The 24,435-nt window shown below is 45.9% G+C and overlaps 1 protein-coding gene across 3 annotated transcripts in view; it reads left to right on the top strand.

Annotated features, from left to right (window-relative positions):
- Nucleotides 1–24,435, top strand: part of LOC138141650 (ras-related GTP-binding protein A) — a 122,719-nt gene that overhangs the window by 5,930 nt on the left and 92,354 nt on the right. Inside the window, exon 2 of one of the 3 annotated variants that reach the window (XM_069062382.1) lies at nucleotides 6,509–6,626. The exons of the other annotated variants lie outside the window; for them this stretch is intronic. The gene's annotated coding sequence lies outside the window, so the exon portion shown is untranslated. The remainder of the gene's footprint in view (nucleotides 1–6,508; nucleotides 6,627–24,435) is intronic. 3 annotated transcript variants of the gene reach the window in all.

Raw genomic sequence — 24,435 nt, 5'->3', positions numbered from 1 at the left:
GAGAGAGAGAGAGAGAGAGAGAGAGAGAGAGAGAGAGAGAGAGAGAGCATACTCCAGCAAATGTCCCAATGAATGAAATACCCCATCATTACTATATCATACCAGGCTTAGAATCTATTTTATCTTTCTGACCAGGTGGTCTATAGTATACTCTCATGATACTACAATTTCTATTTCTGCCTCCACTGATCTTTGTTCAAATGTCCTTTATCATGCTTCCCCCATTTGGTCCCTGGATTTTCTCATGTGAGTATTTGCAGTTTTTTGGGTATAGATCTGTGATTTCACTGGCATAGGAGGCCAGTCTTCATTTTACAAATAAAGAAACTGAGGTCCAGAGAGGGATGATAAATTGCCCAAGATCACACAGCAAATAAGTAGAGAAAATAGTGTGCTTTGATCTGCATTCAGACTCCAGCAGTTCTTTCTCTAAGATGTGAAGAGCATTTTCCATCATGAGTCCTTCAGAATTATCTTGGATCACCATATTGCTGAGAAGAGCTGTCATTTATGTTGATCATCACACGGTGTTGCTGTTATTGTGTGAATTGTTCTCTGGATTCTGCTGAACTTCACTTTGCATCAGTTCATGTAAGTCTTTCCAGGTGTTTCATGATTTCTTTTAGCCCAATAGTATTCCATGACATTCATATACCACAAATTATTCAACCATTCCTCAATTAATGAACATCCCATCCATTTCCAATTCTTGGCCACCACCAAAAGAGCTGCAAGAAATATTTGTGTCCATGTGGGGCCTTTTCCCCTTTTGATGATCTCTGTAGCGGTATTGCTGAGTCAAAGTAAGCACAATGTGATTGCCCTTTGGCATAGTTCCCAGCTGCTCTCCAGAATGATTGGTTCAGTTCACAACTCCACTTTAGCAACGCTTTGAAGATTTGCTCTGGCTGTGTGCTTGTTGCCCATGTGAATCACTAGAAGTGGGCAGTAGTTATCTGGTTTGGCAGGTCTGGGGAGGTTCTCCCTAATGGCCCTGACAGAGGCTGCAGGAAAACAGCAGCTCTTTCCATTGTTGTCAGGTCAATGTTCCAGCTGTGGATGGGCCTCCTCCCCCTCCTCTTCTCTTTGCCAATTGTTGTTGTTCAGCCTGACTCTCTGTGCCCCCACTTGGAGTTTTCTTGGCAGAGATACTGGAGGGCTTTGCCTTTTCCTGCTCCAGCTCATTTTACAGATAAGGAAACTGAGGCAAAAGGTGAAATGACTTGCCCAGGGTCACACGGCTAGGAAGGGTCTGAAGCCAGATTTGAACTCAGGAAGATGAGTCTTCCTGACTCCAGGCCCAGTGCTCTATCTGCTCTATCCACTGTGCCACCTAGCTGACTCTCTTGGCCAATTGATGATTCAATCACCAAGCATTTCTTAAGTGCCTACTCTATGACAGGACCAATTCTAGATGCTGGACATAAATAAACAAGACAATCTCTGCCCACTAGAAGTTAACATTCTTCTAGAGAGGAGGGCCTGATATCCAAAAGCAGAAATAACTAAAAGATTGTGGCAGGTCTAATTGGAGAGGGCAGCTGAGGGTGGCAGCACAGAAGATAGTCGTACAACAGGTACAGTCACAGGAGGAGGAGGAAGCTCATCATCAGAGAACCCTGGAGAAGGATGGCCCAGAGCAAGCCCCTGAGAATGGACCAGCCAAATTCAGGCAAGGGAAGATCTTGGGAGGAAGCATTCCCCAGGAGAAAGGACCAACTCTTTCTGAATCATGGTGCCATGTGTCTTTTGCAGCTTTGCTCATATCTGTTGCTTAGTTCAAAGTGTTTCAGGGTCCTTTCTCTCCTCTTTCCCCTGCGTGTCACATTATTTCAGCCTCCAGCATCCTGGTGCTGGTCAATATGCCCATCTGACTCCTTATGTCCTTCTATGATTTTGTGTTCATATTGAAGTCCTTCTGCCATTTTTGAAAGGGACACCCCATTTGGCCTAAGCTGGGAAGCTGGCCATGTTCTTCCAGCCCCGTGACCTTCCCTGCTGAACAGAGACCAGTTTGCACTGGGTGCATTTTTTTCAAGTCCACGTGGAAACATGGATCATGTACTGGGTTATCACAGAGATGGATGTCCTAAAGCAAGAATGGGCAGACCCCAGTGGGATAGAATGAGTGGTGAACAATAATGGCCTGAGTAAATGGTGTCTGTCAGTATAGAAGCTAAAGCCAACTCATTCAAGAAGGTCTGGGTGTCTTCTAAAAACAGGTTCAAGTTATAGCAACAGCGACAATGTGGATATGACAAATAAATTCCCAGATCTATAGGGCGCTCTAGCTAGCAGGCCGCGGGGGCAAACTTCCAATGTTCAGTGGCACCTCCTCCTCAGCCAAGGGCTGGATTCGACGGCCTCAGAGGACTCTTGCAACTCTAAACCCATGATCGTATGAGACCTCCACCCTACAATGCTCTACCAGGGAGAATTACCACAGTTCACCCCTTACCAGGCCCCAGCCCACAAATATGGTCAAGTCCCCCAAATCCTGAAAAAAACCCACCCTTAAGCTGGCCATGCCTACTACCTATTATCCTATATCTCTCCTCCCCTTTCTGCTAAAACCATCTATAAGTGATACCTCCACTTCCTTTCATCTCTATCTCTCTCCCCCTCCTTCCCTCCCTCTCTCTGTCTCTTCTCTCTCTTCTTAATTCTGCTATCTGACTTCCAACCTCATCGTTTCCATCAAACCTGCTGTCTCCTAAGTTAACAATGATCTCTTCATTGCCAAATTGAATGGACTTTTCTCAATCTTCATCCTTCTTGACCTTTCAGCAGCCTTGGATACTGTTGATCATTCTCTTTAGGTTTTCATGACACTGGTCTCTCCTGGTTTTCTTCCTATAGGTTTTGGATGGTTCTTTCCTTTGCCTGAGCTTCATGTCAAATCCACTAACTATGCATATGTATCTATAGAGATCCTAGATCTAGCTATCCAACTCCAATCTATCTCTTGAGCTCTGTTGAGCTTGGGTCCCACATCACCAACCTCCTACAGGACATTTCAAATCTCAAACTCCATGTGTCCAAAACAGAACTTATCTTTCCCCCCAAAATAACCCATCTTTCCAACTTCCTTGTTTCTGTAAAAGGCACCACCCTCCTTCCAGTTCCCTGCCTCTGCCACAGCAGAGTCATCCTCCACTAATTTCTAAGTACACTCCCCATATAGCCAATCACTTGTCATCTCTCAGCTTTGCTCAGAGAGCACCCACCCTGATTCATGTCATCAACACCTCTCCATGAGGCAGGCTCCTGCCTCCAGCCTCTTCCTTCTTTAACCATCCTCCACATGGCTCCCAGAATGAGGTTTCCTAAAATGCAGGCCTATCCATGGTGACACCTCTTCACGATAAACTCTAGTGGCTTTCTATTACTCCTAGGATTGAACACAACTCCTGTGTTTGGCATTTAAAGCCCTGCTGCCTTCTCCAGTCTTCTCCTATGTTACCCTCCTCTGGGTGCCTCTGGCACTCCAGGTAAACTAATCTGCTTGTGCCCCCTCACTCAAGACTCCACCTCGACCCTTTAGCGTGCAAATGCTCTCCCCATCACAGTTTCCAGCTTTTTGGTGAGTCCTAGGAGCTGCCTGAGGCTCGGGGAGATGGGAATTGAAGCGAGGGCTTTCCCACTGCAGACTCAGCACTCTACAGTACCCCCATGCCACCTCTGTGCTTTTATTTGACTAGACATGAAAACCGTGAAATGAAAGAAATAAGCATTAGTCACAGAGAATTGAAAATACAGCTCTCTATGTAAATGAAAATATTGCTTTTTTGCTAGAGAACCTAGGATGGGGCACAAACATACTCATTGAAGTCCTGGATTGCTTTATTCATGCAGCAGAATGGAAGCAAAACCCACAGAAGTCATCCACATTTCTATGTGCCACTAGCAAAAGTCCAGAGAAAATGCTAGAGAAATGTCATTTATAATTACGAGGAGAATCATCGAAGGCTGGGGCCCAAGACATTATTACAGACAGATTGGTAGCTTTGAATTCTGCATTTATCAGTTAATTCAGTTCACCAGGTGGCATGTCTCAGGAGCCTGACAGAAGGCACTTAAGAAATGTCTGGAATTGAATTGAATGGGCCTAAGTCTGGGCCAGATTCCGTGCTCTCCACTGGGGAGACAATGAAAGTCACTGCCCTCCCTGACCCTAACAGAACAAATGGAATGAGATTGTCTATGCCTTAAATTGAGGAAAATGCCAACACTTCCCAAATTATTTTCTAGATTTAACTTGATGCTGCTAGGTTTTATCACATAATCAGCTAATGTCACAAGAAAATTCAAATGGATGAGAAGAGGGAGAATATCATCAGGGGCCGAAAAAAGAGAATTTGAGGAGGGAGATTTGCCTGGCTAGATCTCAAGATAGATCAGAAAATAACAATGACCGAATCTCAGGTGCTTGATGGCCAATGCAGTATAGGACAATAGCAAACCGAGAGCCATGAGTAAAACACCTGGGGGGGGAATGAAACTTTCCATAAATGCGAATGGCTGCACCCTGAAAAATTGTTTTAGACCTTCACATTGTGGCACACTGTATGACACACAAAGTAGCTCTGTGATCTAAAGATATACATGTGTGTATAAAAGTGAAAGAAAAAGGAATGATGCAACTGTCTCAAGGGGGACAGATGAGAAACTTGATTTACCAGCTATGGATAGACGAAACCAGTAGGACTTTGGGCAGGGTTTAGGGCAGAAGACAATTCTGCTTCCAGGGGGAGGGGGCCAAGCCATGCTGTTGACTGAGGGCTATTGTCAAAGTAGACCTAGGTAAAGAGGGCATATTCCAAGTTATGAACTGAAAAATCCAAAATGATAGTGCCAGGTGAAGCCAGAGTTCCTGGTATGAGAAAGTCCAAAGGGCTAGGAAGGAAGGGGGGACCTTGTGTTGGTGTTTGCTAGACACACCCCCTCCTTGGTTTGGTTCCATGACCCCAAAGGGCCAGAGAAGTCCAGTCTCTTGATCTTGGAAGTAGGCAAGGTTTAGAAGGTAGCAACTTTCCAAGTCTTCCTGGACTTAAGAAACATAAGCCTGTCCAGATAAAGCGTGATTTACTGTGATCACTTTAAATTATGCTAGGCTATCTGGACAACTTTGTATTCAATATAGGCAGCCTGTCTTGATGTAGGTTACAGTCATACAGAGCTTTAACCAGTAGTTTTTGTACCTGGGACAGGAAGTTCAAGTGGGGTGCAGCCACTGGTGGTGAGGAAGTATATGATAGGATGGTGCTTTCAGTGCCCTCTAAATTTTGGCACCCTGGGTCAGAGCTCCAGTTTCCCTGCCCTAGTTATGACTAGTCACACAAGTTTAGAGACTACTTGAGAAACGACAGGTGAATCTATGTGGAAAAATAGACTTAATGTGGTCAAAAATATTTGTAAACCCAATCTTTTGTTTTTGGTTTTGGTTTTTTTTTTGGAGGGGGGAAGGTAGGGCAATTGGGGTTAAGTGACTTGCCCAATGTCACATGGCTAGTTTTTTATGTTAAGTGTCTGAGGCCTGATTTAAACTCAGGTTCTCCTGACTCCAGGGTCAATGTTCTATTCACTGTGCCACCTAGCCACACCTGTAAACCCAATCTTTAAAGCTCTGGAGCTGAGCATAGCTTAATTTTGATCACATTCTCATGGGAAATTTCTATTTTCTTTCTGGGTTCTGTTTATTAACCTGGCCTGCTATTTGTGAGGCACTGTATTAGGTCGTGGGGATACAAAGACAAGCCTGAAAACAGTTCCTGCCCTCAAGGAGCTTCCATTGGGCCAAAGGGAAATGACAGAGGCAGACAAATATAATCAGGCGAGGGAGACAAGAGCAGAAGGCCTGCAGGATAAGGTGAGGAAGAAGAGCCTGTGACCTAGACATACCACAAGGCAGAGGCTTCAAGGAGGAGGTTGCACCTGAAGAACATTTAGGCTACTGCCAGGTGGAGGAGGGCCAAGTACAATACATTCTAAGCTAGAGCCCTGGCTTCGAACAGCTAGTAACACAGGTGGTTTGGAATGCAAGGTGTGATGAAATGAGGCTGGAAGGGTAGGTGGCAACAGGGAGCAGAGGGCTTGAAATGGTAGGCCAAGCAGTTTGTAGTTTAGCCTGTGGACAATAGGGAGTCACAGCAAACCTTTTAGCAGAAGAGGATCAGAAGTATTACACAGGGGGAATCTTTTGGCAGCTGCCAAAAGTGGATTGGAGAGTGGATTGGAATGGGGAGACTGGAGGCAAGGAGAGCAGTTAGGAAGCAAATCCCCCCCCCCCCCAGAGATTGTGGTCTAAGGTGATGAGGGTCTCAATTAGAATGAGAGAAGGGAAATCTGCTGGACTTGACCACTCCTCAGATGTGGGGGAGGTAGAGGTCTGAGGCTGCTGACCAGGTGGACTTGGAGGGAAGGATAGCGATGCCCTCAGACTCCAAGTGGGGGGGTGGGTCAGCCTTGGACTGAACGATGAGGCCTCTGGAATTTCTTTCCAATGTAGGATTTCAGTCTCTGTGACTGTGGAGCTTAGAGAGGAAGTGGGGAGAATGCTGAACTTGGGGTCAGGAATACCTGCAAGCTAATCCTGCCCCAAACACTGACCAGTGGTGTGATTGTGGGTAAGTCATTTGCTTTGTATGTGGGTAGTAATGTCTACCCTGCTCTATGGTTGGGGAGGGAGGGTGGAAGATGGAATAGATACCTGAAACTTGGAGAAGGGGAAGGATGTGTGCACCAGGAAGGAAGGGGGAGCATTTATTAAGTACCTACTGTATGCGCCAGACATTGGGCTAAGCCTTTTACACATATTATCTCCTTTGTTCCTCACAAGAACTGTGGTGCTATTATGATCCCCATTTTACAACTGAAGAAACAAAGGTACCCAGCAATGAGCTTACAGACCTCAATGAAGTTTTGGCACTTGGGGGTCTTTTTGTAGCTAGGATGAGCCTCTAGGCAGCTAGAGGACTAAAGCAGAACAATGATAATGGGGATAAATAACAAAAGAATTCATCAGAACAATTAATAATATATTGATATAATATAGTATAATATAATATTTCATTAATAATAATCATTAAGAGAAATGGTTTTAAAAATGGAGGCAAGTAGGAGTGGCTAGGTGGTGCAGTGAATAGAGCACTGACCCTGGAGTCAGGAGAACCTGAGTTCAAATCTGGCCTCAGACACTTATCACAAAAACTGGCTGTGTGACCTTGGGCAAGTCACTTAACCCCAATTGCCCTCCAAAAAGGCAAAAAAAAAAAAGGAACCAAATTGCTTTTCAGGAAGTTATGTTCAGTGGTGTTTGATGCTTTGGAGTTTTCTTGGCAAAGATACTGGAGTGGTTTGCTATTTCCTTCTTTCCTTTTACAGATGAGGAAACTGAGGCAAACAGGGTGAGGTGACTTGTCCAGGGTCACACAGCTAGGAGGTGCTTGAGGCAGGATTTGAACTCAGGAAGTTGAGTCTTCCTGGCCCAGCCCCCACCTGACTGCTTTTTCAGTAGGTAGAGAGGATGAATTTGGTTTTGAACAATGGGTAGGAGAACCAATGGGAGCCATTGCGTGAGCAGTAGTGCATGCTTGGAGTCTGGGAGAGCCATAGTTTGGAGAGTGGTGAGCCCAGGAAAGAGCCAAGACAGTCAAGGAGACAGAGAAACCATCACAAGCCAGAAGTGGGCTGCTAGGGGCCCTAGGCTCCCCATCCTAGGCTCTCCCTCCATCTTGGCCATCTCTGTGAGCCTTCAAGACCCAGCTTAGTTCCTCCCTCTGCCATTGAACCTTCTGTGATGACCCCCCACCCCCCACCCCACAAGCTTGTGGAGCTAGACACATCCTTTAGCGTGTCAACTAAGAGGATCTCCTGACCTCTAGTGGTGGCCTCTGGCCATTACACTACATGGCTGGAGGAGGCTAGAGTGTATGGGGCTATGAGAACACCAATTAGCTTTTGGAAAAGTGGACCTAGTTCTATGACGTCAGTTTCCTACATCGCTAAACATTCCTATGATCCTGACTGAGGGGCACCTTCCGGCGCTGAACTTTGAGATTCCAGTGAAAAAAATACCTGTTTTACCAGATAGAGATAGGGCCCCCAAGTCTTCTTTTCCAACCTCAGAGGCAGGAGGGCCCTGCTGCCATATGTTATCCGAGTCTGGCTTCTGCTAAAGGCTGGCCCTTTGCACGATTGTTTACCCTTTTAACATATATATAGATGTTTAGTTGAGTTTTCTACATTCACTCCCAGAAGATTTTGAGTTCGAAATTTTCTTCCTCTTCCTCTTCCTCTCCTCCTCACTCCCCAAAATGGCGTGCAATCTCGATATTGTTGAACCTTTGAAGGCCAGGATTCTTTCATGTGTTCCTGCACACAGCCACACACACTGCTCAGCCCACACCTATAGAAACTACTTTCAGAAATGTTGTATCAACATGCTACAATTTCATCTTACCTACTCCTTTGCTGGGCCACATGGCCACTAGGACCTCCCCCAGCTCTAAATCTGCGAGCCTTCACCAGCCTCTGTGTTCTCTAATGTGAGGTTCACCATGGAGTGGTGGGGACCAGGTCCCACCAAGCCGGAAGCTATGTCTGCCACCAGGGGGCCACCTGCTCTTGATGCTGTTTCTGCTGTATTAACTTGGCCCAACAGTAGGGGGAGCTGGACTTGGAGCCAGAGGAGCTCCATTTTCTAGGTGTCCCCTCTCTGTGCCTGTGTGACTTTGGACAATCCCCTCTCTTTCTCTAGACCTCTGGAAAATGAGCCCTCAGAGTACAATGGGGCTCCTGAACCTGAGAACACACTCATGACTGTGGTATGTGCTTTTGCTGCCACCTGGTGGCAGCATACAGAAACAGCCCTGGCTACCCAAGACTTCAGCTCAGGCTTGTGAAGTCAGAAGAACAGGGTCAACATGAGAGCTTTTTACTCTGTTTCTGGACCACAGTCCAAGCATCCTTCAGCAAGAGCTCATTGACTGGCCAGCTAGCTGTCAGTGGGAGCTGCTGCTACTGCAGGAGACACAGGTTCCATCCCTGTGGGTGCAAATCCCAAGCCAGATGCACCTTGTCATCCTGCTTTGCCCTCTTGACCTTCCTCGAGGTCTGGCCACTTGGTTTTCTAGCATTCTTCTTACATGACCAGTCCACCTCCTTTTCTGCTTACACATCTCTTGGATTACCTTTTCAGCCACTTCTTGTTGGTGAGGCATCACTGTTCATACCATCATTAATTTACACCCCTCATGTATCCCTTCATTGTCCTTTAAGTGACCAGCAGTTGCCATCATTTGGAAGCTCTGGTCTGCTACGAGTAGCAGCCATATGAATCCCTTGAGGATTCTGGCTTTAAAAGGATGGATTTTTGTTCCAGGAAAGGTGCAGAGCTACCACACAGTTGCCCAGCTTTTGGTCCATCTGCTAGGACTGTCCAGCACATCTGGACTGATGGGCCGCACATCTGGACTGATGGGGCGCCCATCCAGCTAGATTACTGTTCCCATGAGGACAATTGTGCTGAACTCTGGAGTGCTTGTCAACCCCATTTGGGAACAGAAGCACTAGACTGATTTACCACCTTCTTCACCTTTCAGTGGGTCCTATGGCCCTTGGGGCAGCTTGTGAAGAAGACCCTAGAGCCCTTCTCCAAAGCTATTTTGTAAATGAAGTATAAAATAAGATGTACAATTACACAGGAAATCAAAGATATAAAAATCTATTAGAGTTTTCCCCATTCAAGTTCCTGAGTCCCCTGAAATCTCTGAACTCTGGGGAATCTCACTGGACCTTGGACTTGCCCTGGATCTCCTCTGGGAGAGTGGGCTATGTTTCTGGGAAGCATAAAATGCTTTCAAATGTATTGGGGACCTTGCTAATCCTTCATTATTTCAGTGGGTCAGATATAGAGAGGCCGGGAGGCTACGTGGCACAGGAGCCAGAGTGCTAGCTGGAGTCAGGAAGGCCTGGGCAAAGTCAGTCTCTTAATTGTTTTGTACCTTCCTTGTGGGTCATCGTGTGAACTCCTGCATGGGAAATGCCTTGGAAGCCTTTTGAACGACCCCAGCACTGTGAACTCCAATCATAAGGACAGAGAATACATATTCTTATTCTAATAAAGGCATGCCATTCCCCCTGCTGCCTGCCATGTGAAGCTGATCATCCCAATGACTTTGTGTAGGGCCACCCCACTACCTGATGAGCCAGAGGCTGCAGTGCAGGGCCCAACCCAATGGCCTCACCATCTCAGGGCCGAACATCACTGGCTCCACATGACTAGCCAGCTGGGCTTTGGTCCAGTGATTATCATCAGGGAAGGCATTGTCATGCAAAGGTATGCCCAGAAAGTCCTCAGAAGGCACACAGAAAAGTACATCAGATATTCAGCTTGGACTCCAAACACTGGGATCAAGCTTCGCCTTGGCCCTGCACCTGGGGACCCTGTGCAAAGCCCTTTCCAAATGTAAATTTCCAGTTTCCTGCTCAATGGGCCCTGGGGCTCCTTCCAGCTCGAGGTCTCTGGTCCTCTGATGAGCATTCTGATGTAGGACCTCCTCCTTTCTGGGGGCTTCCTCCCACCCCAGAGACACTTCGATTGTCCTGTTCTACAGGGAGGATATCATGTACACACACACACACACACACACACACACACCACGTTACAATCCAGGCCAGAAAGAACCTCAGCCCTCTTGCTGCTGGTTGCCTGGTTTTTTTTTGTTTGTTTGTTTCTTCGGGGTTTTTTGCTTTTTTTGGAGGGGGCAGGGCAGGGCAATTGGGGTTAAGTGATTTTCCCAAGGTCACACGGCTAGTAAGTGTTAAGTGTCTAAGGTCACATTTGAACTCAGTTCTTCCTGACTTTAGGGCCAGTGCTCTATTCACTGTGCCACCTAGCCACCCCTGGTTGCCTGTCTTTAATGAAATAAATATAAGAATATAAACTCTTGGGTTTGGTTTCCTTTAGGGGAAGGATATACCATGCTTGACCTCACTTCTTATTTCCCAAGGGAAAGGAGGGGGGGGGGAACCCAAACAAACAAGTTTTTGTTTTTTCCTTTGGATGTGTGCCAGGCTCCAGAAGTTAGTGAGAAGCTGAGAAGGAGCCCCCTTCCCCATGGGCTGACCCTGAGCTCAAGCCCTCTTCCAGGCTTAGAATAATAGACATACAAATTAACATGAGCTGGTGGGGCTCAAGCCAGGAAAAACACAGGGCCAGCACTAAAACAAGCAATTCAATGAAAACTCCCAGCAGCACCCCGCCCCGCCCCCCCCCCCCATGCTGCGACTTGCTGCTCTGAAGAAGCAGGACTGATGAGCTTGTCCAGCTCAGGCCCCCCCAGGGCAGAGCCAGGAACAATGGGGGGATGCCCAGAGGGGCTGACTTGGCCTTGATGGGAAGACAAACTTCCTAACCAGGAGAGCTATCCAAGAGTTGGGGGAGAGGGCAGGAAGAAGCATTTCTAGAGAGCTTATAATGTGCCAAGCACTTCACAGATATCATCCCATTTGATCCTCACAGCCACCTATTATCCCCATTTTACAGTTGAGAGAACTGAGGCAGACTGTAGAGAGCCCAGGAGGCCATGTGGCATAGTGCCCAGAGTGCTAGTTGAAGTCAGGAAGGCCTGGGAAAAGTAATTTTATATTAGCCTCAGTTTCCCCACCTGTGAAATGGATAATAATCGTACCTTCCTTATGGGTCATCATGAGTCACACAGCTAGGAAGTATCTGAGGCAAGATTTGAACTCAGGTCTTTCTGATTCCAGGTCCAATGGCACCACTTTGGTGCCACCCACATAGCTGCCTAAGGGTCAGTGAGAACTTTCCAGAGGTCTTCTTAAGTCTTCCTGCCAATACACTTTATTGTTTCTTAGTATTAATAATAATTAATATTGTTACAACTGGGACTTTCATAGCGCTTGAGGATCTGAAATGTCTTTTCATAAACTATTCCACTTGAGCCTGAAACAAAAACTCAGTGAGATGGCTCTTTGTAGTGCCAATGCAATATTTACAGTGCCCATGATCACAATAAAGACCATGACTATAAGTATCGCATGATGTTAGATCACAAAATATACCAAACTCTCCAGATAGAGGATAGAACTGAAGCATTTATTTAGACACCAGGAAACCAAATCCCAAAACCAAAAAGCTGATTCCATCATAGTACCAAAGATATTCAGAATCCATAATAACACCGAGAGCCACAGCATCCTTCAGCCTTCCCACAAGCCAATACAAGATCAATCTTTACTCACAAACCTCTCTCTCTCCTTGCCTCAAGCTCCTCTCTACCCCACCACCTGACTAGCTCTGACCACCAGCTTCCTGTGGGCTCTGCTTCCCTTCAGCAAACTCCTCCCACCATAGGCTCCATGTGACCATATTCAGCCTAGTAGGGGGGCAGAGTTTATCTTCACAGCAGGGAAGCTTCCTGTGGGCTCTGCTTCACTCTTTAGCAAATTCCCTCCATCACAGGCTCCATTCAGGCTATTAGGGGGCAGAGTTTACTTTCATTTTGTTGTTTTTTTTTTTTTTGGAGGGGGGAAGACAGGGCGATTGGAGTTAAGAGACTTGCCCAAGGTCAGATGGCTAGTAAGTGTTAAGTGTCTGAGGCTGGATTTGAACTCAGGTCCTCCTGATTTCAGGGCCAGTGCTCTAGAGATTCGCTGCACCACCTAGCCACCCCTAGAGTTTACTTTCTTTTTTTTTTTTAAAAGCAATTGGGGTTAACTTGCTCAAGGTTACACGGCCAGCTGAGCCCAGATTTCATCCCCAGGTCATCCCGACACTGGAGCCGGTGCTCTTACTCGCTGAGCCACCTGGCCGCCCCTAAGCAATTGGGGTTAAGTAACTTGCTCAAGGTTACACGGCCAGGTGTTTCTGGGTGGGTGCTAAGTGTCTGAGCCTGGGATTCGATCTCCAGGTCTTCTCAACACTGGAGCCGGTGCTCTTACTTGCTGTGCTACCTGGCCGCCCCTAGAGTTTACTTTCAAAGCAGGGGAGGTCTTCAAACTCCCCCCTAGGTCTATTAAGGGGCAGGGAAGATCTTCAAATTCCCATTCTCATTACACTCTTACATGTATTATTCTCTCTGGTTTACAGATGAGGAAACTGAGGCTCAGACATTAAGTGACTTACTTGTGGTCAAACAGCTAATAAGGCACAGAGTCAGCATTTGAGCACAGGGCTCTCCTGACTACATTTCTGTCATGTACATGTAGAAACAAATCTTCAAATGCCCATGGCTTGAAATGAGACAAGCCTGGGATTCCAAGGCTGGATTCCAAGGCTGGCTTGGCTTAAGGTGGGGCAGTATCCTACTCCCATCTCTTTATCCTGGAAATAGAGCCAGGGCAGCCTGGGCCTGAGGGTTGAGAAGGGATTGGAGCAAAGGGAAAGACCTTCTGCCTCAAATTCTCTAGCTTAGAGATCCATTGCAACTAATAAGCTAATAGCCATGGGGGAGCAAGGAAAGAGCCATTTGCGCAATGGAATGTTGGGCCTGGCAGAGCTGCTTACCGTCTAGTACAGGGTTATAACATGGATACCTACTAAGTGCACAGTTCTCTGGGTAGTTGGAGTGACCAGGTCATTACTGACAGAGAGCATGAGGGAAGACCTCCTGGGGGAGATGGCATTTGAATTGGCAAAGAAGGAAGTATAGGAAATCCCACCACAGAAGCATGAAGTTTGGAAAACACATGCCATATTCAGGGAACAGCAAGTCCATTTTGACTGTGGTTTAGACACTGTGTAGGGGAGAAATGTGAGCTGAGACTGGAAAGCTAGGAACGTCCCAGAATATTAAGGGTCTTGAGTGTCAGGTTGTAATGCGAATGTAAAGTTTAAAGATCTTCCCTGCCCCTAGGCTAAAGTGCACCTGGAGCCTGGGGTGGGAGGCTTGTTTTTCAGTAGATACTTCTTGATTGGCCAGTGGGTCCAAAAGGTTGTTACATTCTCTGAGCCAGGAGAAGGCTATATAAGCCCTGATGTGTAGCTTTGTTTTGGGGGCTCACTTTGAGAAGTGTTCTGTGATTTGATCTGAATTCTGGGAAGCCGTTGTTGAGAGTCCCCCGGCTTTGAAAAACCCAGAATGTGGAAACCCAGATGTTGACTGGGGCAGATCCAAGAACCTGTGTCAGCAGGCACCCTGGGGACACTGGGGTGCTTGCTGCTACAAAATGGCGTCACGAACAGGATCTGCAGAGTAAAAGGAAAGTATGGGGGCTGGGATAATTGTTTGTTTCCCAGTTGTGGTAGTTGTGACTCTGTGGAGCCATGGACCAGGAGAGAAGAATGGCCTGCATGCAGACTTCACTGAGCTGAGAGCGGGAATGGTGAGCTGCCTGCATCGGGACCTGGGCAGAAGCCAGGAGCGGCTGCCGCTTGCGGGAGGAGAAGGAGCCCAGGAGTTCGGAATTCAGCCACAGGAAAAGATAAGAACTGAGCAGCAAAGCAGGGGCACTGAGTGTGTTTCCTGGCTGCATCCCACAGTTTGGGACCCAGGGGGAGGATGGACTTGTGACTATGGGGGGTGGGATGAAGTGCCTTGGATCCCCAGGGACCCCACCTTGTTGGTTTTGTTGCCCAGCCCCCTCTCTGTGCTTGGAAGCTGGGGCTGGAGCTGTGTGAGGGGAAGGACACTCCCCTCCCCCCAGAACTTTATTTGAACTCTTGTTCTGAATTGAAGTGATTATGCTATGTACTTTGTGTTTGTTTAAGGGCCAGTGGCCACTTTGGTAACTTTAGTTCTGTACTTTGAAAATGTGACCTAAGAAATGTTCAGTGCTAATTCAAAAGTAAATTGTCTATGCTATGGGCATGAAAGATCTTGGGGCTGAATGTAATGCGAATGTAAATTTTAAAGATCTTCCCTGCCCCTAGGCTAAAGTGCAGCAGAAGCCTGGGGAGGGAGGCTTGTTTTTCAGTAGATACTTTTTGATTGGCTAGTGGGTCAATAAGGTTGTTACATTCTCTGAGCCAGGAGAGGCTATATGAGCCCTGATGTGTAGCTTTGTTTTGGGACTCACTTTGAGAAGTGTTCTGTGATTTGATCTGAATTCTGGGAAGCCGTTGTTGAGAGTCCCCCGGCTTTGAAAAACCCAGAATGTGGAAACCCAGATGTTGACTGGGGCAGATCCAAGAACCTGTGTCAGCAGGCACCCTGGGGACACTGGGGTGCTTGCTGCTACACAGGTAGAAAACTTAAAACTTTATGTGGAGGGCAATAGGGAGCCACTGAAGATTGTTGAACAGAGAAATGATAGCATCCATTCTATGTATAAGGGAGAGAATTCTAGTGCTAGTACTGAGTGTGGAATGGATGGCAGCAGAGAAAGGGCAGGCAGGAAGACTTGCTAGGAAGAAACTTCATACAGGTAAGTAGCTGGTAATGAAGGATGGTTTGGGATGAATAGGGTTTGAGGTCTTGTAGAGCCTGGTGACAAACTCAGATAGAAACAGGGACCACAAAACCATCCCTAAGGAACCCTGCAGGCTGCATATTGACTTAGAAAACCACAGGTTTGTCTTTTTAAATTATTATTAACACAACAACACATCCAAATCTGATAGGACCCATTTGAATGTGATTCCGGGGGCCCTGGGGAGTGTGGTGGGCTGTGCACACTGCCCCCCCCCCCCACTGCTTCGTGTTTGGCACCTCTGTTATAGAGAGTTAGAGATGAGGGTCTGTCTCAGGGAGGAGCCTGGGACTAGAGGCCTGCAGCTAGGGGCTCGGTAGCTACAGTTGGAAACAACAGGCAAGCTTGCCAAGGAAGAGACCACATAGAGAAAAGAAAGGGTGGAGAAGAGGCCCTGGGGAACATCTCCAGGCTCCAGTGCAGAAGTAAAACAGCTGAGGGTGGTTAGGTGGCACAGTGAATAGAGCACCAGCCCTGGAGTTAGGAGGACCTGAGTTCAAATCTAGCCTCAGACACTGAACAAAAAACTAGCCAGGTGACCTTGGGCAAGTCACTTAACCCCAATTGCCCTAAAATTAAAAAGCCAAAAAAAAAAAAGAAGTAAAACAGCTGGTTCCTGATGCTGGGCTCATTCCTGCCCCTCCATGCCTCCCTACCCTACCCACACAACTCTCACTGAGGCATCGTTTCCTTGGTAAAGAAGCTGCACTTTTAGTAACAGTCTTCAGAATCGTTGGGACAGAGCATGCTGTTGAGCCGCTGACACTTCTCTGTATGTGGCAGAAGGGAGTCTGACTTTGCTAGGCCTTAAGTATTTTCTTAGGGTCACCCTGCTTAAAAAAACACCATGTCAGTATATTTGTAAAAAGAAGAAACAGGACAGGAAGAGGGTGAGAATTAGGCTGGTCACATGAGTGAACACTGACATGGATTTGGGACCTTTCGGAAGCAAATCACCCTCACCTTCTTAGAAAACACCATCAGGTTCTTAGGCGGGCAAAGAGGGTGAAATGATGTTGGAGGCTTCATGCCCCAAGTTCTGCTTCTGGCTCTGCTACTGACTTGTCTTATCATTTCAGACACACCCCTCTCTGATATAAATCAGGCTAATCAATAAATATTTATTAAGCACCAGCTCTGCTCCCCAAGAATCAATTTTACAAGTTATAAGCTGAATGAAGGGTTGAATTAATGAATGAAGGCAGGAAGGAGTCTTAAAAGAAGCCTTTAAGTCCAACTCTCTCATTTGATGATGGAGGAAACTGAGGCCCTGACAGATCATGTGACTTCCCCAGGTGGCAGAGCCAGGGCTCCTAGGCAGCAGTTTGTACATGACTGGTCTTAGATTGTCCCAAGGCTAAGCAGAGGATGGTCCCATGCTTGTCTGCCCTACTCCAACCACTTCCGGGGGCTTCTGTTCAGTTCTGGGGCCACTATTGGCAAGTTAGAGCATGTCCAAAGGGAGAAGGCCAGGATCACAAGGGGACTCTAAACGCTCGATCCTCACTGCAGTGTCGTGAAGTAGGCGGACCGAGATGAAGCGATTGGTCCCAGCTCAGGTGGCTGGTGATGGGCCGAGCTGGGCCTTCGGTTCTGCGCCCGCCCGAGGCAGTATTCTGCCGAAGTGCCTTTGTCCAAACAATCTGAAAATGCTTTTGTTCTCTGTTTCCTGCACATCTATGTTGTTCAAGGGAAACATCTTCCTCAGGGCAAAGAGGGTAAAAATCCTGAATCTATTTTGGAAACTGTGCTCTTGGTTGGGGATCAAGGCCGCTGGCTTCTGGACTTGGAGCTAGGAGGGCCCTCAAATGTCATCTACTTCAACCCCTTTACAGCAAAGAAAACTGAGGCCACAGGAGCTGAAGGGCCATGCTCATGGCCACACAGGCACTGAATGGCAGAACCAGCATCTGAAGGCAGTGCCTCTAACTGCTGGGCCCTGGAATCACCTGCTGACTCAGTACCCCCCCTCCTGCCCTGCCAAATTTCAGACCCCACCTATTTATTGATCATTTGCCCAAAGAGGATAATCAGAGTAATTATTGTTGCTATCATTGAATTGTAATGTTTGGTCTGCCTCCAGCCTCAGCATCAACAAGCCTGGGTTTGAGTCCAGCCATGTCTATGCCACATACTGGCTTTGTGACCATGAGCCAAGCATGGCCCAAACAACCCTCTAAGACCAAAAGTTACAGACAAGTAGCATCTGCATTGGTGGAAGGAGTTTCTAGACTGGGAGTTCCCCACCTGGATGAAATCATTATGAATTCCCAAAGCCAGACAACGGGCATTAGGATCCACAGTTTACAGAAGAGGAAACTGAGGCTTCAGTGACTGATGTGATATTAGATTAGTTCAACTCAGAAAAGCCGTGGTCAGAGCTGGTTGAAACCCTGGGCTGGAATTTCCTTTCTAACCCCCTGGACAATGGGGTCTCCCACCTCGCTTGAAAGATTGCCAACAAAGGAAGTGAAGAAAAGGAGGATGCCAGTTGCCTTCCAGAGTTGTTGTGAGGAGCAGGAAGCCAGAGCAAGAAGGCCTGTGTGACCTCAAAGCACTAAAGAGACTGAGAAAGGAGGAGGAGAAGGGCTATAGGATTGGGATCCAGACCATTCTATCCATGACATAGATTGACTTACCTGACAAGCCAGGTCCCTGAAAGCATATTGACCCAGAAGAAGGGCACTCTGGATTCCAGGAAGCCATGGTCTTTAAAGGTTGAAATCAAAGTACTTCTCTCATAAATACACTGAAATAGCCCTTCCCTTCATTCAAAACCAGAGGCTTGTATATGTGCACTTGTGTGGGACTACTCCCTTGGGCCCTGCCTGTTATATAGCTAGAAGGCAGGGCATCAACAAATCTGTCTCCTACAGAAGGGCAGTTGTGGCCAGAGTTAAGGAATAAATGGGGCTTTATCAGAGGGCTGAGATCTTTAGAACTGTGGGGTCTTCAGATCTATTTGAGATTGGCTCCCAGTAATGAGTTTTATAGAGAAGGCTGATTGGTAGCCAAAGACAATGAAAGTGTGGTCATTTTCAATCAATCATTCAATTTTTATTGAGTGTCCATTCCGTGGTAGGCATTGTATGAGGCCACAAATAAAGGAGACAAGAATAAGTAAGACAAGGCCCGAGAATCCCAGAAGGCCCAAGGTAGATGGCCACTGTAGCAGCAACCACATTGGCATTCCCAGGATGGCTGCTAGCCCAGATTCTTAGATCTGCTTTACTGGGAAAGATAGCTGTTTAAGGGCTCAACAGTCTTTTTAAATTACATTCACTGGTTCAGGGGTAAAGTCGGCTCCCTGAACTTCAGAAAAAATACAAGCAGAGAAATAAAGACCAACAGACTGGGCTCTGACTGCCTGAATCAACTTTACATACATCCCTGTTTGGAGAGAGCCTTTACATCTGAGCAGTCAGGGAGCTCTAAACATGCGGCCACTCAAAATCTCGACCTGGGAATCACAAGAACCTTCTCCTAAGCAAGCCCCCAAAGCAAAATACCAACTCAGAAAGGTTATACACTTCTCAGAGCCAGGGGCCCACAACCCTTCTGACTCAGAGCCTTATTAGAAATTAGCAAAAGGTGTGAAAGCCTTCTGGCAAGCAAGCCTCCCCTAAGCAAGCTTCCCTTAATGGGCTGCCCATGAGCCCTTTTAATGGGCGGGACAGATCTTAAATCTAATTACCATTACAGCCACTTAGGCTCAATCAGAGGCCAATTAGTTCTACCCATATTTGAAGAAGAATCTCCTCAACAATGTATTTGCCTAAGGGTTATCTCTTCTCTGTGAAGTTCAGTAGGTTCAGGGAGCTCACTACTCTCAAGTCATCCCATTTGCTTTTGGACAGCTCTCCCAGAAAGTTTTATCCGACCTCATGCCTCAACCTTCCCCTTTGCAATTCCATAAGAAAATTGCTGGTTTTCCCCTTTGGAACCAAATAAGCCTAGGCCCTCTTTGCCATGATAGTCTGTCACATACTTGAAAACAGCTCTCGTGGTCTCCCAGACTCCTCTCTTGTCCAGGTTGACTTGCTTATTTCCTTCCACTGATCCTTTTATGGCATGACCTTGGGACCTTTCCTCTGGGCATTCCTGCTTGTCCATGTTCCACCTCAGATGTGGTATGTGAATGTGAATGTAATCATCTGGTAATCCTTGTCCCCTGAATGTTTCTCTGAACACAGCCCAAGACCCCTTCCCTCAAGGAGCCATCTGACCAAATAACCAGCAAGCATTTATTTAGCACCTACTATGTGCCTCCCACTACTTCTTTCTGGAGAAGGGGGCAAGGAGGACATTTCAGGCATGGAGACAGGAGTAAGCAAAAACATACTCTCTTGGGATTATGATGTAACAGTTCCTAAAAACAGACACTGTACAATGTCTAGCCCATTTAGCCTGATTTCCTCTGTCTAGGACGGCATTGTAAAAAGCTGATCCATCTTTTCCATCATGAGAAGTCTGGTGCAGGATGTGTGTGTATGTGTGTATGGGAGCTTGAGTCAAAGGACCAGAGGAATGGGGCTTCAGCCCCAGATCCAAACACCAGTTGTTGTGTGTACACACACACATACACAGAGACACACACATGCCAAGAAGACACTGTTAAGCAGACAACAGGTTCAGCCTGTAAGATTAACTAGGACTTTCCTCCTTTGCCATAGTCAGAGAACTCAACTCTGTTCAACTCAAAAGAGGCACATCATCTAGAGACAGTAACTAGCACTTCTTGGTCATTTCCTATTTATCTTGTATGTAGCTTGCTTTGTATATATTTGCTTGCATGATTATATTACACTGTAAGTTCCTTGAAGGCTGGGACTGTCTTTTGTGTCTTTTTGTATTGCCAGTGCTTAGCACAGTGCCTGGCACATAGTAATTGTTTAATATATGTTTACTGATTGATTGACTTGAAAAAGTCAGGGTTTTGTATGTTAGGATATAGTTCAAAGAATCACACAATAGAAAAGTACCCATCTGTAACAACATTTAAAATAGGAAAATTTGATTAAAAATAACTGAAAAAATAGATGAGAGGGGTTGGAACCTTAGAATTTATGGTATATGTTTCTTAGGGGCCAATACCCAGTTCAGTAGTTGCTAAGGACAATACTCAGTGCCCTCAGATCCTGGAAAGGGATTCATCAAAAATAGAAACTTAGGATATGAATCCTGGTTTTGCCACCCACTAGCAGTGTGACCTCAATTGAGTAAGTCATTCAATTCATCCCCCTCTGAATCTCAGCTTCGTTATCTATAAACGAGGTTCTTGTAGTTTTAAGGCAAGCATTCTGTGAGTTTCAAAGTGTGCCATGGAAATGGGGAATCGTGATTTTCTATTATTATAGAAATGGGAGCTATTATTTACAGAAGCGACTTCCTAAAACTCTTGCCTTCTTGGCAGCCAATCCAGTCAGGAAATCAATGAATTGCCTCGTTGGGAGGATTAAAAGGACATTGGTGTGCTGAGCCCACAGTTATAAGAAGAGCATATCCTTAGAATTGGAATGCCTGCAGATAAATTGATCTTTTGACCATCTTGTTTATTGTGAGGTGGAGGAACAAGATGAAAGTACTCGGATGTTAATTTCATTATGGAAACTATAAAATGACCTTGTGGATTTCACCTAGCTGACCCACCATCAACTGAAAAAGGCACACAATCAACTACATTTCATTTGGACAGTGGGGTTGGGAGTCATGTCAATGATTTTTGTCTACATGATAGAAGCTCAGCAAGATTTGGGCACTAAAAGGGCTCATTTTAGCCATAGTTGATGGAAATGTATTCTCTGCTTCCCAGAGCATCTAGAAGAGGGATCCAACTGGTTCTGTATGGCTCCAAAGGGCAGAACTAGAAACAATGGCTAGAAGAAGAAAATAGGCAGTTTTGGGCTCATTGTAAGGAAAGGTTTCCCAGCAATTAGAGCTAGTTCAAAAGTGGGGACAGATGACCCCATTTGTGAAGGGTCTATTGCATCCAAATTAATTGGATAAATAAAATCAAATGTAAAAGCCAAGTGGAGTAGGTTGTCTGAGAAGGTAGTAAGTTTCCTCCCCCTAGACATCTTCAAATGCAGACTGCATGAGCACTTGCTGGGGTTTGGCTTCAGAGGTCCCTTCTAACCCTGAGAGTCTGTGAGTAAGACCCATCCTGGACTTCTGGTCAAAATGATTGTCTGAAAGAGAAGCAAGCTGCTCAGTTGTCACATGCCTACTCTAAGAAAACCCTGCAATTCACACCAGACTAAATAATAATAAATCACAAGAGGAACCACAGTAAATGACTTCTCCTGCCCCAGAAATACACCAAAAAGTCAATCAGAAACAGGAGGGCAATAGAAAAGGAGGCCTTTGCCAGTAAAACTAGTGCCTGCCCAAAGTAGCCTCTCAGCACAACCAGAGACAGGACAAGACATAAGGAGCCTACAAGGCTTTGTGCCTAGAGGCAGCAATAGCAGAGAGCTCCCCTGAAAAAAAAAGCCCCAAGGGAGTAAAAAAATCCAAGAGTTGGAATCTTAGAAGATCCAGGAAGCCAAGTGGGGAGCAAGCAGGGAGTAGCACTCACACCTAGACAGTCTAGGCTCAGGGGTTCTGGGGTCCATAATACTCTAGCCTGAGATTCCAGAAGGGACCCTGAAGATCCAGTGCTCAAAATCTCAAAGATTCAGGGTAACCTAACCCTGGGAGGTGAAGGGCTTGGCCCTGGAGCAAAGCCCCAATTCAAGAATTAAATCTGAAGAGATGAGTAAGGCAAAGAGAACATAGTTTAGCCAATATTTTAAAAACAATTGCAAATCTAGAGGTACCCCAAGAGAAGGAATAAACAAGCAACTCCAGAACAAATGGAAACAAATGGAAAGTCACAGGAAAAAATGGATTTTCCACAGCAACCATATGAATGCCTAGTAGAAATGAAGCAAGAGATTAAAAAATGAAACAAAAGCTCTGGAGAAATGAATTGGAAGGGGAATAAATAGTTTAGAAGAGAAAGCAGCAAACCTTATCCAAGAAATGTAATTCCTGAAAGCTCGACTAGACCAAACAGAAATATTAATGACTCCATGAGACAGCAGAAAATATTAGAACAAAATCAAAAGATTGGAAAATGGAAGATATATTAAAAACCATTGACCTGGAAAATAGGTTAAGAAGAGATGATTTAAGAATCATTTGATTCTGTGAAAACCGTGATTTTAAAAAAAATAATATTTTAAGAAAACACAAATAAAAGCTGCCTAGATCAATTGGAACCAGAGGGCAAATAGAGATAGAAAGGATACGCTAATCACCTCTTGAAAGGAATCCCCAAAAGAAAAGTCCCAGCAATGTCATAGCTAAAATCCAGAACTCCCATGACAAAGAGAAAGTACTAGGAAGGAACCATAGTCAAGATCACATAAGATCTGTTGCTTTCTACTGAAAAAGAGAGGAGAATCTTGGAGTATGATTCCAAAAGATATATGTGTATACACACACACACATGTGCCTGACAATAGAATAACATATCCTCGTGGCAGGTAAAAGATGAAATGACTGAGGAAACAAAGGTTTGAGCTTCCAAGCAGACAGATTTCTTAAGCAGGGCATGCCAAATGCAATACCAAATCGAGACCAGGACTCCTCAGCTTTGGCACTGGACCACAAATAACAGGGGGAGACAGATTTTTATGCATTAAAAACAATCAAATTTGTTGTTGTTCAATGTTTCGATTGTGTCTAACTCTTCTGACCCTGTTTGGGGTTAGGCATTTATTAAGCACCTACTACTGTGCTAAGTGCTGAGGATACAAAGATGAAAGACAGTCCCTGCCCTCAAGGAGCTCACAATCTAAGGGGGAGCCCACAGGCAAACAACTATATATAAGCTATATATGCTATAAACAGGAAATAATCAACAGAGAGAAGGCTCTAGAATGAAGAGGGGCTGGAAAAGGCCTCCTGTAGAAAGAAGGATTTTACCTGGGCCTCGAAGGAAGCCGGGGGCAGAGATGGGGAGGGAGAGCATTCCAGGCATGGGCACCAGCCAGGGACGATGCCCAGAGAGAGAATGGCTAATTCCTGAAACAGCTGGGGGCAGTTTCACTGAATCAAAGACTCCATAGAAGGGTCCAAGGCATACAGAAGAGTGGCAAGGGGGGAGGGGGGAATATGTCCACCAAAAAGAGGCACCAGGGAGTCACTGGGGTCCACTGAGATGGTCTGGCTTGTGCTTTGTCGGCCTCGACCTGAGTGCAGGCTCGAGGAGGTGAGGAAGCTGTCAACCACCTCCTGACACAGAAGACAGTCAGACATCAGAGCACACTGCCTCTATGTGACTTGACTATGCTTGCTTGTTCCAAGTTGGTTTGGGTTTTGTTTTCTCTTTCTCTCAGTTTTTGATCTGCAGTGAGTCAGGGGTCTTATCAATAATGATTCTGAAAGATTTGTTAAAACGCACAGGAGAGAAGAGATAAAAGTTCAGAAGGAAGCGCAGACAAGATAATTTTGAAACTAATGTATGGAGCTTCTGAAATCCTTCTTTTTAAAAGCATGTAGTACAACCAATATTCATGGGTTTGTAAAGATTCCTCTTCTGTGTTCTTCTATATATATGGAAATACTCTTTTTCTAGTGTTTGGAATAATTTTTTCCTAAAAAAGTTGTCCTAGTCTGGAGAAAGGTGGCATTGATAGAAATATTCAAAAAGGGTTTGAACAAATGCATAGATAATCACTTAATAAGGTGCCCAAATTCCAAGATATCTTTCAAAATGATCAATAAAGTATATTCCTTTGGACACAACACCCACATGTAAGGGTTATGTAACCCTAAGCCATGCCTCAGGTGGCCAGAGGGAAAAGGAAGAAAGGAGGAGCAGAAAGAGGAGGAGGAGAAGGAGGAGGAGGAAGAGGAGGAGGAGGAGGAAGAGGAAGAGGAGGAGGAGGAGGAAGAGGAGGAGGAGGAGGAAGAGGAGGAGGAGGAGGAAGAGGAGGAGGAAGAGGAGGAGGA

Source organism: Petaurus breviceps, unplaced genomic scaffold (assembly GCF_028583685.1).
Source record: "Petaurus breviceps papuanus isolate PSGF00001 unplaced genomic scaffold, PetGlider_PUasm1.0 90451, whole genome shotgun sequence".
NCBI classification, from domain to species: Eukaryota; Metazoa; Chordata; class Mammalia; order Diprotodontia; family Petauridae; genus Petaurus; species Petaurus breviceps.
Note: the sequence above shows the minus strand (reverse complement) of the source record. Positions and strands in the feature narration are given on the sequence as shown.